This window comes from Papio anubis, chromosome 5 (genome assembly GCF_008728515.1).
Source record: "Papio anubis isolate 15944 chromosome 5, Panubis1.0, whole genome shotgun sequence".
NCBI classification, from domain to species: Eukaryota; Metazoa; Chordata; class Mammalia; order Primates; family Cercopithecidae; genus Papio; species Papio anubis.
In genome coordinates this window covers 171,476,288-171,492,323 of record NC_044980.1, presented here as the reverse complement: position 1 = coordinate 171,492,323, position 16,036 = coordinate 171,476,288, and the positions used below count along the sequence as shown (strand labels likewise).

The 16,036-nt window shown below is 42.7% G+C and overlaps 1 protein-coding gene and 1 pseudogene across 6 annotated transcripts in view; one reads left to right on the top strand and one right to left on the bottom strand.

The window, feature by feature from the left end:
• The window catches only part of ZFP2 (ZFP2 zinc finger protein), a 46,589-nt gene that overhangs the window by 17,514 nt on the left and 13,039 nt on the right, over positions 1-16,036 (bottom strand). For 3 of the 6 annotated variants that reach the window (XM_031666677.1, XM_031666676.1, XM_021940053.2), the window contains 2 exons: positions 15,885-15,978; positions 1,503-2,040 (listed from right to left, as the gene is read on the bottom strand). The gene's annotated coding sequence lies outside the window, so the exon portion shown is untranslated. Of the gene's footprint in view, positions 1-1,502; positions 2,041-15,884; positions 15,979-16,036 lie in introns of those variants that run through there. The other 3 variants (XM_017960206.2, XM_017960205.2, XM_017960210.3) reach the window with 3 other exon arrangements.
• On the top strand, positions 2,728-6,098 carry LOC116275001 (annotated as a pseudogene).

Genomic DNA, 16,036 nt, shown 5'->3' with positions numbered 1-16,036 from the left:
TGGCTAACACGGTGAAACCCCATCTCTACTAAAAATACAAAAAAAAATTAATAGGAGTGTGCTGGTGGGGTGCCTATAGTCCCAGCTACTCGGAGGCACAAGGGCAGGAGAATGGCACGAACCGAGGCAGAGCTTGCAGTGAGCTGAGATCACACCACTGGCTCCAGCCAAGAGCTGGAGCCAAGAGCAAGACTCTGTCTCAAAAAAAAAAGGATATATCCTTTGACCCAGTGATTTCTCTCCTAGAATCCCATTCTTTAAAAAACTTATGGGAAACCAGCAGTGATGGTTATGGGCAATGTTTTCCTATAATTGTGTTCCTTTAATGATTTCTTTCATTCTTTACCTTAGACAGCTTTATACTATCTAGAGATTAAATATTTGCTATCTCTTTAATTTAAAAACATACATATAAAGAAATGATTGGGGCTGGGAACAGTGGCTCATGCCTGTAATCACAGCACTTTGGGAGGCCAAGACAGGCAGATCACGAGGTAAGGAGATCAAGACCATCCTGGCTAACAGAGTGGAACCCCGTCTCTACTAAAAATACAAAAAATTAGCCAGGTGTGGTGGCGGGCGCCTGTAGTCCCAGCTACTCAGGAGGCTGATGCAGCAGAAGGGCGTGAACCCGGGAGGCAGAGCTTGCGGTGAGCTGAGATTGTACCACTGTACTCCAGCCTGGGTGACACAGCAAGAGTCCATCTCAAGAAAAAAAAAAAATACATGATTGGTACTTTTGCACATGGTAGAGAAGACAAAGATGTAAAATGCATTTTTTTTTTTTTTTGGCAGAGAAAAGTCAGTAGTAACACCTAAAACAGAAACTTAAGTTGTGGTAAGGATTAGAAACCAGATAACAAAGATAAAGAAGCATTCAACATTTTGAGGTAAATGGCATTGAATGGGTAGTAATGCAGATTAGAATTCTGGGAATGAGAAAGAAAGTATATACAATGTAAGGCTGCTAGCAATGAAAACAAGGCTAACATCGTTTTTCATGTTTTTAAATGAAGACTGTATAAAACTCTCACACAACGCAGAGGAAGAGAAATGTTAGTTTCCTTTGAAGGAGAAAAAGCTTACAAATGTTTACATGAATGAAGGAAAGGAAGCTATGCATATACGTTATGGCTGAGAGGAAACACTCATGAAAGAGAGTACAAGCCCCGAGAAGATGTGTAAAGACAGGGATTGTATTCAGAGTGCAGAGGAAGACAGAAGAGGACATAGTGGTTGCTAACATTTACCAAATGCTCAGTATGTTCCAGGCAGTGGGTAACTGCCATCAATGTAACAACTCATTTACTCCTCATAATCCACCACCTCTCTGCAAGATGACATAAGGGAGCCCTAGAGAAATGAGGCCCATCAGTAATGCGGGTGTCACCTGAGAACACACATCCAGCAGCTCTGGTCTCTCCAGAGACCCAACAATCTCTGAAGTGATTTTCCTCCAAGAGACACACTCATGTAACAAGTCTGTGCAGTCTGGCACTTACCTGGAAGGCCACCGTCAGGCAGTTCTGTTTTCATCAGGCTCAGTTCTTCTCGTTCCAGCTGGGAAGTCACACTGGGTTTGGAAAGGTGATTTCCTGCTTGAGAGGAAAGACATTAACTTTGGGTTCTGAACTGAGTCTAAAAACCAATCCTGGCACAGATCTGATCCTTTCTCCTTCATGGCTTCTGAAACAAGGAAGGTGTGGCTTATGAAGTTCCCCATTTTCCATTCTCTACAGAAAATTTCAGTCTTCCACCTTGAAAGAGAGGACACCAAGCAAACACCCTAAAACAATGCCTTATGATCAGGGATTTTGAGTCCAAATTCATAAATTTCAGAGGTCACACAGGATTGAGGGGAAAAGGTGTGAAGAGGTGGGTTTTGAGTTATAAGAAGTCCTTACCCGGTGAGAACAGGTTCCTGTAGTTCTCCAGCATCACCTCCCCATACATGGTCATCCTCTGAGAAGAATCTGCTTGAATCCACTCTTCCCAAGAGAAATCTATAGACACATCCTTGAAGGTCACTGACTCCTGAAACTAAAAATTCCTCCTCAATAAGGGATTATGCCAACAAAACCCTCTGAGGGAAGTGAAAAGCCCAGCAGCACTAAAAGGACAGGGCACGAAGATCTGTGTGAGAAAACATGCTGCCCTCCAAATGGAAGAAAATGTCTGCAACGAATCATGAAATAACCAGAGACATAATATAAAAAGTGTTTTGGGAGGTAAGGACAGGAAGAGTAGGTATAAGTGAGAAAAAGGGAAAGGCACGAAAGGCTGCTCTAGATTCCCATGGGAGAGGAGGGAGTGGTGTTGTGATAACCTCCTATTCACCCCACTGGTGAAGGAGGGAATCCCTGCCCTAAATGGTACATGATGACCAAACACAGGACACTTGACACGGAACAGATGAGGTCGATAGCAATTTATCAGCCACATACAGTCACAGTCCAGCCCTTGTTCCCTTTGTTTCTTTCCTTTCTCTTTCTTATTTTTTTGAGACCAAGTCTTCTCTGTCGCCCAGGCTGGATGGAGTGCAGTGGCACATTCTCGGCTCACTGCAACCTCCCCTTCCTGGGTTCGAGAAATTCTTCTGCCTCAGCCTCCTGAGTAGCTGGGATTACAGGCGCCCACCACGCCTGGCTAATTTTTGTATTTTTGGTAGAGATGGAGTTTCACCACGTTGGCCAGGCTGGTCTCAAACTCCTGACCTCAAGTGATCTGCCTGCCTCTGCCTCCCAAAGAGCTGGGATTACAGGAGTGAGCCACTGTGTCTGGCCAGATAAATTACTTAAAACTTTTTGTAAAGAAGATGAGAGACTATGGAAATAAGAATAGGTAATAGAAATAAAGCAATAGAAAAGGTTTTCATCATTTAAGGACAGAGAGCATTCTGATATGTAAATAAGGAAAAGGGAGAAAGTACAACTGACCCTTGAATACATGGGGGTTAGGGACACCAACCTCCCTCACAGTCTAAAATCCATGTATAACTTTTGACTCCCCCAAAACTTAACTCCTAATAGCCTGCTGTTGACTGGAAGCCTTACTAATAACACAACAGTTATTTCACGTATACTCATTAAATGGAAGTGGATCATCACAAAGGTCTTTCTCTTCACATACAGAGGGCAGAGGAGGACGAAGAAGAGGAGAGGTTGGTCTTGCTGTCTCGGGTAGCAAAGGTACAGCAGGTGGCAGGAGAAGCAGGCACACTCATTGTAACTTTTATTGGAAGAAATCCACATCAATGTGGGCCTGTGTAGTTCAAACTTGTGTTATTTAAGGGTCAACTGCAGTGGAGAGAGGACTGAATACGAGAGAGAGAGGGCACATCGATTTCCAAGAAATTTGTGTACTTCATATCCAAGACTAGGAACTCCAGAAAAAGTGTCAACACTCAGGCACAGAGTTCATTGTCCTTCCTCCCTCCCTCCCTCCCTTCCTTTCTTATTATTTTCTCCCTAATTTTTATTTAATCAATATTTCAAAGTCACAAAAATATATAAAAAATCACTGACAAGTATTTTCAGGAAAAGTGCAGAATTTTCATTTTATCCAAGGAGAAAGGGAACTAAGAAAATCATCAGATGTTCAACAAATGTAAAGAAAGGAGAATAAAGGAAATAAGATCACATAATAAGCATAAATAACCAGAAAAATACTTAACACACGTATAGTGACAAACATCAATGGTTCACTTTCCCTATTAAAAGGCAAAAACTTGGCAGATGAAGAGGAGGCGGTGGCAGTGGTGGAAGAAAAGGCAGCAGCGGCGGGGGTAAGCAGCCTGGAAACCCCAGTGGGAATGGTAGGTGGTTTGGACCCACCAGGCCACTGTTGTTTCCAGAAAGGGTTCGACTGGAGGAACCTCTAGAGCAGCTGTTGGCTGGCTCCTCTGACTGATGGCATGTTGAGGTACATGGGCCAGCGGAAGCGAGGGTATCCGATCCAGAGGGGGCCACTCTAGAGGCCAGGCCACCAGCACCATGGGCCAGTGTGTAACCAAGCTTAAGAATCCCTCATCCACCCTGGGCAGCAAGAATGCAGACCATGACCCCAGCAACGAGTCACACAGTAGCTGGGTGCAGGCCACTGTGAGGAGCAAGTACCACTCTGTGGCAAGCCAAGTGGAGATAGCCTCGTCAACAGGACCAAGAAGGCCGAGGCTGCCACTGAGGCCTACCAGCTGCTGACATCCCGGGAGTCCTCGGGAGATGCTGGGAGGGAGTCCAAGTCCAATGTTGAGGAGTCTTCCTTGCAGGGGTTGGAAGAACTGTTCAGGTGCTACAAGGATGAGCGGGAAGATGCAATTTTGGAGGAAGGCATGGAGCGCTTTTGCAATGACCTATGTGTCGACCCCACAGAATTTTGAGTGCTGCTCTTGGCTTGGAAGTTCCAGGCTGCAACCATGTGCAAATTCACCAGAAAGGAGTTTTTTGATGGCTGCAAAGCATTAAGCGCAGACAGCAGTGACAGAATCTGTGCACGGTTCCCTAGCCTCTTAACAGAAGCCAAACTAGAGGATAAAGTCAAGGATCTCTACCAGTTTACATTTCAGTTTGGCCTGGACTCTGAAGAAGGGCAGTGGTCACTGCATCAGCAAATAACCATTGTCCTGTGGAAACTAGTCTCTACCCAGAACAATTCTCTGGTATTGGACCAATGGCTAAACTTCCTAACAGAGAACCCCTTGAGGATCAAGGCCATCTCCTGGGACAGTTGGAACATGTTCCTTAACTTCACTCAGGTGATTGGCCCTGACCTCAGCAACAACCACAGTGAAGATGAGGCCTGGCCAAGTCTCTTTGACACCTTTGTGGAGTGGGAAATGGAGCAAAGGAAAAGAGAAGAGGAAGGGAGAGGTGCACTCAGCTCAGGGCCCAAGGGCTTGTGTCCTGAGGAGCAGACTTAGTGGCTCTGTCCCAGGCACAGCAGCAAGGATCTGCCTGCTGCCCTGTGGCCGAGAAATTGAACCTTTTGGGAAACTACTGAAGATCTGGATATTTTCTACTTTACACCTCTGCTGGAGTGATCAGACTCAACCCCAGGCCGTGGGGGCTACGAAGTCTGGTGAAGTCAAAGGAATGAGAAAAGACAAGAGTGAAAGTGGGACCAGGGGGCCAACGCCAGTATGGAGGCTGCGAAGGCCCCGAGCTCTGGAAGCCGGCACTATTTACTGGAGATCAAACAAAGCAGGTGGTGAGGACGTAGGGGTTGGAAGAAAGTCGTTTATCAAGCACATGATCTACAGCTGAGACAGTTTAGCATTTTCTTTGAAGCATATGGAACATGTTCTGCTACTTGAGATAATGGGAAACATGTTCTTCTAGTTTAAGATACAATTGATCTATGAGCCTGGGAGTGCTAGAAGCAAGGAGCCAGCAAGTCTAGACACATTCCAGAGGCCACAAGGGGTTTTACGCCGAGCCCTGGATTCCATCCAAGCCACGAGGGGTTTTATACCCTGGGCTTAGATTATGGTGCGGCAGGGCAGCCTTCCACCCTTTAGTACAGAGCTTGGTGTTCCAAAGGCCACAAGGGGTTTTAGACCCTGGACCCAGTACATGTTCCAAGACTCTTTTACACTGTGTCAGACATGCAAGCCCTGCCTCAGCGTTTTTTCCCAACAGTCAGCTTTTCTCCCAACACACCTTTCTCTGCCTTGTATCTGAAAGGGTTCTAAAATGCTGTATCATGTTTTAGGCACTTTCTTCATTTTTTGGTTATTTTGATTATTTCCTTTTTGGGGGGAATCTCCCAAAGTATTTGAACCTGCCTACACGTTATCTTTTTTTGAAGCCTTCAGATAGAATAAGCCTGCCATTTCTTGCACAAATTAGACGTTTTTTTTGGTAGGGGAGGGCACAGAGCAGGGAGAGGAGATGGGACCGTTAGGGTGAATTAACATTATAAAATGATACAGTGTCAGATCTCAGTTTTGCATATTGTTTCTCAGGGCAGGTCTGTACTGTGTGTAGTGCTATTTACATGGTTGAAATTAGGTTGCAATAAAAATTTTTTTTTTTGAGACAGAGTCTTGCTCTGTTGCCCAGGATAGAGTGCAGTGGCGTGATCTTGGCTCACTGCAAGCTCCGCCTCCCAGGTTCATGCCATCCTTCTGCCTCAGCCTCCCGAGTAGCTGGGACTACAGGCGCCTACCACCACGCCTAGATAATTTTTTGTATTTTTAGAGACGAGGTTTCACCATGTTAGTCATGATGGTCTCGATCTCCTGACCTCATGATCCGCCCACCTCGGCCTCCCAAAGTGCTGGGATTACAGACGTGAGCCACCGCCCCCAGCCAGTAATAATTATTTTTAAATATCTACACAGATTTGAATAGGAGTGTTAACTGTTAATCACATTGCATTAATTTCCAGGCGATTTAGAGCTCTTGGAGAGCCAAGGCCAGCCAAGAGCATTTGTAGTCTGGTGACAACCCCCTTTTAAGCTAATCTATGCAGAACTCTGATTTCCCTCACTTCTTGCTCATTCCTTCTTTGACCGATTGCATTTCATGTTGACTTTATCCATCAACATGCTGCACCTGTCAGTCAAAGGAGCATCTTTTAAGAACACATACTGAGAACCACTCAAGCACTGAATGCAGAGAAAGCAGTGCTACCTCAGTTTTGCTGGAAGTAGACTTCTTTGATAGTTTTCTTTCTTTGATGAAGTTTCTGTATTTTCATGTTGTAAGTGGAAATACTTTTTTGGTTTGTTTCGTTTGCCTTGGAGCCAAAGTTTCTGTTCCTGGTGGTCAAGAACTGCCTGCTGGCCAATGACTTGAAGGAAAACTGTGGTATGGAGCTCTGCTTGAATTTATATTTATTTATTTTTTTCTTTGAATATCATCAGCTTACTTGTCTGGCAAGGACAGAAGCCTGGGGTTGGCCTGAACTCTGCCAAACAAATATCAAAGTATATTTAAGAGTTAAATTTGTGCCCTTTCCCTTCTTGCTGCATCCATGTTGTCACTTAACCCCCAGGAGTTACTGATTATCTCTTTGTTAAAGTCAGGCTCATTTGGGGTAATGTGATGACCCTCGTCTCCTTTCCCTACCCCCAAATATGTATATATACATATATAAAATATGTATATGTTTTAACTGTATAAAATATATATGTACACATATATGTATCTATATTCCTTTGTTTCTTTGCCTGCTTATACTGGCCATAAAAGAGGGAGCTGCCTTCAATGTATAAAATATAAGAAGAGTGCCAGGGAATGCCATAATGGAGGCTTTTGGATTTGAATTTGGACCACTTTCACTAAAGAGAACATGAGCGTGCTCAGCTGTTTCCTCACAAGACGGCCCAGTTCCCCAGACTTCTCCACATGCTCGCTCCGTAAGGCCAGCTTTGGCCAGACTGCCCCAGGGGCTTGAGGAGCTGACTCTGGTCCTACCTGGTTTCAGTTAGAGGGTCCTCCTTTTATTTTTCCATTTAAAAAGTATGTCCTCAGAAAACTTTACTGGAAGGATGAGTGGCAGGAACTTGTATAGTTCAGCTTCCAACACTTTGGAACAGATTAAAAAGGTAATATTTTAAATAAAAACTTAAAAAAAAAAAAAGACAGAAACTCAGCTGGGCATGGTGGCTCACGCCTGTAATCCCAGCACTTGGGAGGCTGAGGTGGGCAGATTGCTTGAGGTCAGGAGTTCAAGACCAGCTTGGCCAACATGGTGAAACCCCGTCACTACTAAAAATACAAAAAAATTAGGCAGACATGGTGGCATGCACCTGTAGTCCCAGCTACTTGGGAGGCTGAGACTGGAAAATTGCTTGAACCTGGGAGGCAGAGGTTGCAGTGAGCCAAGATTGCGCCACTGCACTCCAGCCTGGGTGACAGAGCAACACTCTGTCTCAAAAAAAAAAAAAAAAAAAAAAAAGACAAAAACTCTAAAATTGATTTAAAATCCAGCTGTATGGTACCTACAAAAGATATATGTAAAACAGAAACCAAAAATCTTAAAATTTCAAAAGAGGAGGGCAGAGACAGGATATGGCAGACAAATGCAAATATAAATAAAGCAGCAAGAATAACATATATCAGATAAGGGAGAATATACGTGAAAACAAGAATAAGCCTCTTTTTGGTGAAAGAAGGCATCAAATCAGAAATACAAGATTCCCTTTCCAAAAATAATCCACTTTTTTTCTATAAATTACCTTGTTAGCTGAATACAGTAGGCAAAATAAAAGTCCAAATCCAGGTTGTTATGTGAGGATCTTCCTTGCTTCCCTAAACTCTCACCACCTTAAGTGCTGGCTCTGTGCCCAGCATGCACAGAGCTTCTACTGTGAAATGCACTGCAGATCCCTGTGCCAGCTGTGGGCTAGTACAGTGCTGATTTAGGTAACTATAAAAGGCACCTTGAAAGGTGAACATGGCCGGACGTGGTGGCTCACACCTGTAATACCAGCACTTTGGGAGGCCAAGGCAGGTGGTGGATGGCTTGAGTTCAGGTTCGAGACCAGCCTGGGTAACATGACAAAATCCTGTCTCTATAAAAAAGAGAAAAATTAGCTGGGTGTGGCAGCGTGCACCTGTGGTCCCAGCTATTTGAGAGGCTGAGGTGGGAACATGACTTGAGCTCAGGAGGCGGAGGTTGCAGTGGGCTGAGATCACACCACTGTAATCCAGTCTGGGCAATAGAGCCAGGCCTTGTCTCCAAAAAAAAAAAAAGTGAACATGAAACTTAGTAGTACCATACATTTGTCATCAATCCCTTAAGATGTTTTGTTCCTTTCCTCTTTTCTATTTAGTATGAGTCATTTTCCCCCTAGCACTACATTCAGTACAGGATAACTCATGGTGTTTAAGGAGCTTCATGGGTTTATCTTACTCATACAGAGGTTTTCTTAAACCTAAAGATATTGTTATTGTTTGAAAAAACTGCGTATCAAATAGAATAAGGACATTATAAATGATGAAAGTATAATTTATAAAGCAAATATGATAGTGATGAAGTTTTAGGCAGCAAAATGTTTTCAGATACAATACTCAGCAATCTAAATTTTTTTCTTTACAAAATCACAATCATATTTAAACCCCAATTACAACAGCAAAAAAAATGAAACACCTAAGAATACATTTAAGAGAAATATGCAAGACCTTCATGATCGGTCTGTAGAGTGAACAAAGGCCATAATGAAAGATCTGAATAGAATAAAGTATCATTTTTTTTTAACTTAATATGAAAAATAAACATCGTAAAGATGGCAGTCTTCCTCAAATTGACTTACACACTTTGAAATTCAAATCAGAACTGCATAATTTTACTTTTTTACTATTACTGTTGGAACTTGATAATAAAATTTTACTAGAAGGATAAATATTATGAGAACAGTAATGAAACTTTTGAAAAGAAAAATGAGGCGAGAGTTGCTTTACAAAATAACAAAATGGGCCGGGCGCGGTGGCTCACGCCTGTAATCCCAGCACTTTGGGAGGCTGAGGCGGGCAGATCACGAGGTCAGGAGTTCGAGACCAGCCTGGCCAGCACGGTGAAACCCTGTCTCTACTAAAAATACAAAAAATTAGCCAGTCGTGGTGGCGGGTGCCTGTAGTCCCAGCTACTCAGGAGGCTGAGGCAAGAGAATTCCTTGAACCTGGCAGGCTGAGGGTGCAGTGAGCCAAGATCACTCCATTGCACTCCAGCCTGGTGACAGCTCAAAAAAAAAAAAAGATTTCTGAGACAACAAATAAAATAGTGTAGTATTACAACAGAAATAAAATGGAATAGAATCCAGAAAACCAAACTTATATATATAAATTTTTAAAATAAACATATATAAGTAAACTATATATAATATAAACTCTCATATAAATTTCATATATATGTGACAATTTGGCATATTTTAAAGGTTCCATTTCAAGTCCGTGGAGAGTGAGCAGATTATTTCAGTAGATAACATCAGCTCCAGTGCCATCTCCTGAGAGGGGCCACTCCTCTGCTGAGCTAAAACAGCCCTGAGTGACACTCTACCATGTTGTCCTGCTGTCCTCATCACAGCACCTAACACTATCCTCAACAATATTTCCTCTTTATTCTCTGCATCCCCTGTGGAAAATAAGAGCTCAGAGAAGGAGACTTTGCCTCTCTTATTCACTGCAATATTCCCAGTATCCAGAACACAGCACACCACATGGCAGAGTGGCGCTAAATATGTTTAACGAGTGGATGGATGGATGAAATGCTTCACCACATCACGTTAAATGAAGTTAGATCCCTACTTCACATCACAGACAATACATTCCAGATAGCTCAAGGATGTAAATTTAAAATTATAAAATTAATAGAAAACATTGAAAAATATTTATATTACCTTGGGGTACAGAAATCTTTTTTTTTTTTTTTTTTTTTCAGATGGAGTCTCTATTGCCAGGCTGCAGTGCAGTGGCACAATCTTGGCTCACAACAACTTCCACCTCCTGGGTTCAACTGATTCTCCTGCCTCAGCCTCCCGAGTAGCTGGGACTACAGGCACGTGCCACCACACCCAGCTAATTTTTGTATTTTTGTATTTTATTTTTGTAATTTTGTATTTTTAGTAGAGACGGGGTTTCACCATGTTGGCCAGGATGGTCTTGATCTCTTGACCTCGTGATTCACCCACCTTGGCCCCAGAGGGTTGGGATTACAGGCGTCAGCCACCGCGCCCGGCTCCTTTTCATAGCATGATCTCAAAGCCAAACAGAGAAAGGAAATTTAACTGCATAAAACTTCAAAACTTATTGTAACAAAAGATATAAACAAATTTAAAAGAAAAACGATGGAGAATATGGGCAACATATAGCAAAGGAATACTATCCACTTTATAGAAAATACCTCTTTTACATGTAAATAACCCGTATTAAAAATGGGCAAAGGGTGTAGAGAGGTATTTTAAAAGGCTGGAAGAATGTACGTCATAGTTGTTTCTGAGGATTGGAAACCTGGAATTCTCTCTCATAGCCTTTAAATTTTTAAGAAGGGATAGTAGATATGATTAGTCCATATGCCCAACATTTCTATTCAAAAAAAGATTAAATTTAAAGGCAAATAAAAGTAACACCTGTACAATTCATACTCACATCACTGGCCAATATGGGAAAGATGAAACTATGGAGAAAGATGAAAAAAGGAAAACAGGCCGGGCGCGGTGGCTCAAGCCTGTAATCCCAGCACTTTGGGAGGCCGAGATGGGCGGATCACGAGGTCAGGAGATCGAGACCATCCTGGCTAACACGGTGAAACTCCGCCTCTACTAAAAAATACAAAAAACTAGCCGGGCAAGGTGGCGGGCGCCTGTAGTCCCAGCTACTCGGGAGGCTGAGAAAAGAGAATGGCGTAAACCCGGGAGGCGGAGCTTGCAGTGAGCTGAGATCCGGCCACTGCACTCCAGCCTGGGCGACAGAGCGAGACTCCGTCTCAAAAAAAAAAAAAAGAAAAAGAAAAAAGAAAAAAGGAAAACAACTCTAATGTCGCACTGATGTGTCCCAAATCTATTACTGAACTTCATAACTGCATTTCATTTACAGGTTATAAACACGTCTGCACTTTTTTACACTTTACACTTTATTTCTCAACATCTGAATTACTCATTTCTCATTATCTACTGTACAGTTCCAAGTGACTGATCAGTAATTCAGAGAAGCAGCAACAGAAGTGAAGAAATGTCTGTCATCAGCTGCTATCAAGTGTCTAGACTAATGTCCCTTAAGGTAGACTGGTTAACTAAACTATGATATACCCACATAATCAAAGAAAAAAGCCTCCGATGTACTGATATGGACAGGTCTCCAAGATATATTGGGAAATGCAAAATAGCTAAAAATAGAACAGGTGGCCGGGCGCGGTGGCTCTCACCTGTAATCCCAGCACTTTGGGAGGCCGAGGCGGGCAGATCACGAGGTCAGGAGATTGAGACCATCCTGGCTAACACAGTGAAACCCCGTCTCTACTAAAAATACAAAAAATTAGCCGGGCGTGGTGGCAGGCACCTGTAGTCCCAGCTACTCGGAGACTGAGGCAGGAGAATGGCGTGAACCCGGGAGGTGGAGCTTGCAGTGAGCCGAGATTACACCACTGCACTCCAGCCTGGGCGACAGAGCAAGACTCCATCTCAAAAAAAAAAAAAAAAAAAAGAACAGGTGCAGACTCCTAAGTAAATATTATCTGTTACCAACTGGATTAAAAATTGGGGAAAATACATATATTTATGGGCTTTTGTAGTCATCTCTGGAAGGCTACCTAAGAAATGAGAATCATTACCTTTTTATGGGGAGAGATAATAGGGAGCTTGGAGACAAGGGTAGGAAGAAGACTTATTTTAAGTGAATGCTTATTTTTGAATTCTGAACCCTGTGACTACATCAGCCATTCAAATTTTAATTAATCACAATCTGAATCAGATTAACAGCAAACATCAAACAAACCCACATTGGGGAGCATTCTATGAAATAACTGGCCTGTACTCTTCAAAAGTATCCAAGTCATTGAAGATCAATCCTGAACTATTCTAGATGAAAGGACACCAAGGAGATACGACAGCTAAATACAATGTGTCGTCTGGATTGGATTCTGCACCAGGTAAAGGACACTTCTAGGACAGGTGGCAAAATCCAAGTAAGGTTTGTAGATTGGCTAACAGTATTGTATTGATGTAAGTTTTCTCATTTTGATAACTGTATTTTTATCATGTATGATAACAGAAAGCACACACAGACACTGAAGAGTGAAATGGGCATGTCTGTAATGTATTCTCCAGTGGTTCAGAAATATATTACATAAACGTGTGTGTGTACAGGAAGAGAAAAATGGCAAAGTGTTAATTCAGATGAAGACTATCCAGAAATTGTTTTATTTTTGCAGCATTTGTTGTTGCTGTTGTTTTAGATGGAGTCTCACTCTGTCTCCCCGGCTGGAGTGCAGTGGAGTGATCTCAGCTCACTGCAACCTCTGCCTCCTGGGTTCCAATGATTCTCCCACCTCAGCCTCCTGAGTAGCTGGGATTACAGGTGTGTGCCACCACACCTGGCTCATTTTTTTGTATTTTTAGTAGAGACGGGGTTTCACCATGTTGGCCAGGTTGGTCTTGAACTCCTGACCTCAAATGATTGACCTGCCGCGGCCTCCCAAAGTGCTGGGATTACAGGTGTGAGCCACCGTGCTTTTAAAGTCTGAAAGCCTTTTAAAGTCTGAAATTATTTCATAATAAAAGTTAAAAAAAACACATACACACACCCACACACAAGATACCATTTTCCACCCTTGAAAATAACTAAAATTTAAAAAGCTTATAATACCTAATGTTATGAACTGTGTCCCCCAAAAGAGATATGTTGAAGTCCCAACTTCTAGTACCTTGCAATATGACCTTATCTGAAAACAGGGTTGTCTCAAATTTAACTATTAAGATGAGGTCATAATAGAGTAGGGTGGGCCCCTATCCTTGTAAGAAAAATGGCTATTTGAAGACATCAACCCATAAGGATAACATCAGGTGACAAAGGAGATAGGGATGAGAGTGACGCAGCCATGCACCAAGGAACACCAAAGAGTTCCAGCGACCCACCAGAAGCCAGAAGCCAGGAAGAGGCAAGGAAGGATCCCCCCCGAGTTTCAGAGAACACGGCCCTGCAAATGCCTTCATTTCTGACTTCTGGCCTCCAAAACTGTGAGACAATACATTTCTACTGTTTTGAGCCACTCAATTTGTGGTACTTTATTACAGCAGCTCTTGGAAACAGATACACCAAGTATGGAAGAGCATGTGGAGCAACTGGAATTCTCAAATACCGTAGGAGGAAATGTACAATGGTACATATACTTTGGAAAATAGTTTAGCTGTTTGTTACCAAGTCAAATGTACACTTCACCTAGCAATTTCACTCCTAGGTATTTACCCAAGAGAAATGAAAGTATATATCCACAAACAGACTCATACATGAATGTTCAGAGCAGTTTTATTCCTAATAGCTAAAAACAGGAAACAAGTTGAACATGTCTGTTCACAAGTGAATGAACAAAAGGTGGTATATTCAACTGTGTGCTACTTAAGATATAAAAAGGAACAAACTATCACTACACACAATATCATGGATAGACCTGAAAAACACTATGCTGAGCAAAAAACGTCAGGCACAAAAGCATATATACTGTTTGATTTCATTTACATGAAGTTCTAGAAAGGGCAAGACTATACAGACAGAACTCAACCCAGGGACTTCCTGGGGTGGGGGACGTGGACTAGAAGTGGCATGAGGACACTGTCTGGGGGTGATGCAAACGTTCTGTACCTTGACTGAGGGGGTGGCTATGTTGGTGCATAAATTTGTCAAAACTCAATGCTTAAAATGGGTTATTTTATTAAGCTGTGCCTCAGAAAAAGCTGATTTAAAAATTAACACTATTTTGACTACACAAATTAAAATTAGGTTACTGACAACCAAACCACAACTGTCATCAACCAAAATCTTCTGAATGCTTCCCCTTTCAACCTTTCCCTCTTCCAGAAACTCCCTTTCTCCAATACCCCCATTTTAAAAGTTATTTTGCGTTTTATAACTGAGTGTGATAACACTGAAGAAAGTAGTACAAATGGAAATCACAACAGTTTATACTAGCCTCCACGAAGCTTTCTTTAAACTGGTCTCTAATAAATAAACAAGTGATCCTAATAAATCAACGAGCCCTAATATATAATTTTATGAAAAGAGAAAATGCCGTAAGTCTTCAATATTCCAGACAACAAGGCTAAGTTAGTTTAACCTTTAAAAGAAAGAAGTTAGGGTCAAGTCTTCTGATGCCTTATTTTCTTTTTCAGACAAGCCTAGAATCGTCACCTACCATCCCAGCTCCATGCTTCCCTTCATCTGATGGACACTACTTTTTCCTAGAAAAGCTTTGATCGTGCCAACTCCCTTATCAAAATTCCTCAGACTGACCTCCAACCCCATGGCCACCACCCCGCCAAACACACACACTCCTCCTTCCTGACACTTGGTCCTAAAGTTTTAATCCGATTTCTTCTACTCCAGCCAAGCATGTCTCACTATCAGTCACTGTCCCCTTCATTCCACCTCTAAAAGTCTATACACCAGGCTCTTGGCTGGGATGATACTAAGAATGCCTACAACTTGCTGAATAACTTCAACACTCCAGGAACCATGCCAGGCATTTTTTACTTTCATTATTTTATTTGAACTTTCAAGAGACCTATGAAGTAGCTATTATTATTAAATGAAATGAGCCATGTGAAATTCTTAACAATTGCATCTGTATGGCAGACACTTAGTTAATGCTGTAACTCCTATTATGACCATGAGGAAATAATGTTTCAGGAAAGTCAAGCCTCTTGCCAAGACACTGTAGCTATGAAATGGTAGAGTCGGGATTTAAACTCTGGACACACTGACTCCATTACAGCAAATCCTCTCCAGTTATCCCTTCCCAGCCCCTGAGATGGGCGAACACTACCTACTTCTCCTGGCCACCACCCTGATCCTCCCCTTCACTCAAGCTTGGAATACTGATCATGTGGGTCCCTAACGACACTTGTTCTTATTACCATATTCAGGTGCAATTATGACTGTATCCCATGCAGATGTGCCCTCTTTTATGATCCCTGAGAGCCCATAAGCCCTAAGCACCAGGACCAGCTTGCATATAATTTTTTTCCCTTTCTGACCCTTGAACAGCACCAAAAACACAGCAGGCCAGGGTATCCAGCTGAATCAGTGGCAGCTGGGAACAGAGGTCAGGAACACAGAGGGGCTTTGTGAAAAATATCCAGCATTCTGCCATTTCAATAACCCGGCTCAGCAGTGAGGCCCACACGCAGTGCAGGAGCAAGGGGGAGGTTCGAGAGAGAAAAATGAGCTCACCCCAGCTCCCAAAGGCAGAAGCCAAGCAGCCATTGCCTTCTCCTTCCTTCCTGTGTTTCTTCCTTGGGGAGGGACAAAACCAGAGGAGGCAGAGCTGAGGGAAGGGAAAGAAGCCATGAGAAACAAGACTCCTCCAACAGCAACGAAAATAC